The sequence below is a fragment of the Arachis duranensis genome, chromosome 6 (genome assembly GCF_000817695.3).
Source record: "Arachis duranensis cultivar V14167 chromosome 6, aradu.V14167.gnm2.J7QH, whole genome shotgun sequence".
Lineage (NCBI taxonomy): Eukaryota > Viridiplantae > Streptophyta > Magnoliopsida > Fabales > Fabaceae > Arachis > Arachis duranensis.
In genome coordinates this window covers 9,161,600-9,165,170 of record NC_029777.3, presented here as the reverse complement: position 1 = coordinate 9,165,170, position 3,571 = coordinate 9,161,600, and positions in this window count along the sequence as shown.

Sequence of the window (3,571 nt, the reverse complement as noted above, 5' to 3'; positions counted from 1 at the left end):
GTTCTGTTCTCAAATAGCTGCATGATCAGAACACACGTAAAACGAAGGAAAAACAGTGAAGACTCAATAAAAATCAAATAAATAAGAAAGCTCCTACTACAAAAAATAACTAAGGATACGAAATTATTGGGTTGCCTCCTGACAAGCACTTCTTTAACGTCACTAGCTTAACAGTCAGTTCTGCTAATTCAGCAGATGAGCAGACCTCTGGCGATCGATCTCACCTGCAAGATAGTACTTCAACCTCTGGCTATTCACTATAAATTTCCTATCAGAATTTTCTTATTATATTTCCACATGACCATATGGTGAAGCTCTGGTAACAACAAACGGTCCTGACCACCGAGATTTCAGCTTCTCGGGGAAGAGTTTGAGCCTTGAATTATACAGAAGCACTCTCTGTCTTGGCTCAAAGTGTAAACCCTGCTAAAATCGGTAAATAATTAGTCAATAAATCGAATTTTAATTAGGAAAAGTAAATACGCAAAACTGATATAAAAATAGGATAGAACTCATCGAAACAAGAATTTTGATACCAATTTCGAAAAATTTGGCCCAAAATTGGGCCGGATGGGCCGGACTGATTGAACCGGACCCAAAATGGGCCCAAGGCCCAACCAAACCCAATCTATTAAAGAGGCACATCTTCTTATTTCCCTTCTTCTTCATGATTCACGCTGGGAAACATTTCATAGGGAGAAGAAGAACACAAGCAAAAACCTAACCCTCACTTTAATTTCAAATTCATGTAACTTTTGATCCGGAGCTTCGATTGATGAACCGTTTACGACCACGCGTTCACCATGACGAGTTCTACGAAACCCATGAAATAATTTGATAGGTAACTCATTATTTTCTTCTCAGCCAGCTTCCCCTAATTTCAGAAATTCATGAACAATTAAGTTAAAAATTGTTCAATTCTTGTGTTCTAGGTTCAAGTTAGCTTCCGGGACTTATGGGTTCAAGCTATTGAGCATATGGGTATGATAAGAATACCCTAACCTAGCTCAATCTTGTTTTGGTAATGGAGAACTGAAATTGGAATATGTATATGTATTACGTGTAGATTAAGTGGGTATATATGCATTGGAATTTAATTGGGAATATTTGGAGGCTTGTTGGTGATCAAAGCTTAGTTTGTGGCTGTTTTACTTGAGCTTGAAGGGGCTGTAATTTTGTGTTGAGAAGCTGCCTTGGGTGAATTAAGTAATCGGCCAAGGTATGGTTTAAGTTTCGCACGTTTAATATTTCCGGTGTTGTGAAAACTTAGGTTAGAGAAACCATATGATAAGTTGAATTGATTATTGCATTTAATGATTAGTCTTGTGATGATGTTGGCATAAATGGTGGATGAACTTGTATTAGAATTTATGAGGTGTTGAAATTGTTAATTGTGCACTCTTGAAATTGAGTTAGTGATGGAAGTTATGATTATGATTTGCTAGTGTCAAATATGTAAGCTTGAGATCATTAATGAGGGTTGAATTATGTTAATGGAATTTGGTGGTTATGGCTTGTTTAATTGGTTGAAGTTGATTTATGATTGGTTATGAATGAATGAAGGGAATGGGTTAATGGATTTTTTTTGAATTGGAAGATTATGAATGGTGTTTGTTAATAAGGATATATAATTATGTTGTGGCGGTATTACATATGCTATAACTAATTCTGTGATGATCGGAATTGCGTGAAACCAAGTCCTGGTTAAACCTCGAAATATTTGGATCTAAACTGGAGAATTTGGGATCTTTTCGTTAAATATATGATTTATGGTGAATTTTCAAATTGTAGTCAAGGAATCTGATTTTTACTGTATGATTTTTAAAACAGTAGTAACTTGTTGGCTCTGCTGCGAATGTTTCAAGATGAATTTTGAAATGAAACTAATTTTAAATGAAGCTTTAGTCCTATTATTTTAACGTCATAAAATTTTAGAATGGTTGGTTTTGTGGTTTTAAAGATATGAATTTTTGAACTACGATGCGTTATACAATAAAAGCCAGATTCTGTTTTCTTAGATCAGCAACTTTGAGAGTTTATAACTTCTGATTTTGGATGGATATTCAGGTGAAACCAATTGAAGATAAAAATTAATTATGCTTAGCAGTTGTGATTTAAATTGCAGGGCTGTTCATGTTTTAATGAGTGAGTTATGGGACTTGGAAGAGGACATGTTCATTGGTTTTTAAAACAGAATTCTGCAGAAAGTTACTCACTTTCCAAGTTACATAACTCCTTCATTAAAAATGTTTTTGACCTGAAATCAATTGTAAAAGAAACCTGGATATTTTAAGTTGAATTATATTAATTTTTAAGGCTATTGGATTTAATTTGAATTTTATATGAAATTTTAGATATCGTATGCTGCTGCTGTTTTCTGGTTTCTATGCACTGCAGAGTAGTCAGCATTTTTCCTCTATTTTTGAGGCTAGTTAAATCAGAAAATTATAATTTTTTGTTCGTTAGAAATTTTATTCCGAGATGAACGTCTGGACATAAAGTTTGCCCAATTCCGAGTTCATTTGTTATATTAAAAATAGAAAAGAAAATAGAGTGTCGAGGATGTCTTAGTGATAGTCATGGGTTCGAGAAGTTAAAGTTTAATCTTCGTGTGATATGATTGATTTAATGTTAGAGTTGGGTTGATTTTAATATTATTCGATATTAATAAGTTTGAGAAGAATTTGATAAATAGTTTGGTCAGGACCTGGAAAGGGTAATCAAGATGAATTATAAGGGTATGATGATGAAAAATGTGAAAGGGAGGTTGTTAATAAAAGGAGTTAACATGCCATGGCTTGATGAATGATTAAATAATGACCATGACTATGAAATGGCTTATGAATGATGATATCTGAGATACGAGTTTCCCTGGGTAAAAACCGTGGCTCGCCACCACGTGTTCCAGGTTGATTCTCGATACTCTGTTAACCCTATGTCGTAAGGGTGACCGGGCACGTATAAATTCCCGGGTATGGATAACCCCCATTGAGTGATTATATGATGAATGTATGTGAAATCTATGCATAGACTCTTGGGGATGCGTGACAGGGGACAGTCTAAGGTTTTCGGACTTGTCGGGTTGGCTGGATAACCGACAGATGGGCCCCATCAGCCATAGGACAGGCATGCATCTTATGCATTTGTTTGTTTTGATTGCTATGTATTTCCTGGGTTTGCCTAATTGATATATATCACCTGCTACCTGTTATACTTGCTATTTGTACTATTTGTTCATTACCTGTGCGTGAACTTGTTTGGTTGCTTGTTTCTATTGCATTATGAATGGTGGAGAAAATGGAGGAAATGGAAAAACAATTTGGTGTTAGGTTAGGATTGAACTTGAGTAAGTTAGGTAGATATAGAATACCTACCCCAGTTTATGGCTTCTGTTTAGACCTTAAGTTGGATAACTGAATAACGGAGTTCTAGGATTGCCTATGGCATTCTCAGGACCTTATTTATTATACGCGTGACACTTTTACCATGCTGAGAACCTCCGGTTCTCATTCCATATTGTATTGTTGTTTTTCAGATGCAGGTCGAGAGGCTCCTCGCTAGGCGTCTGGAT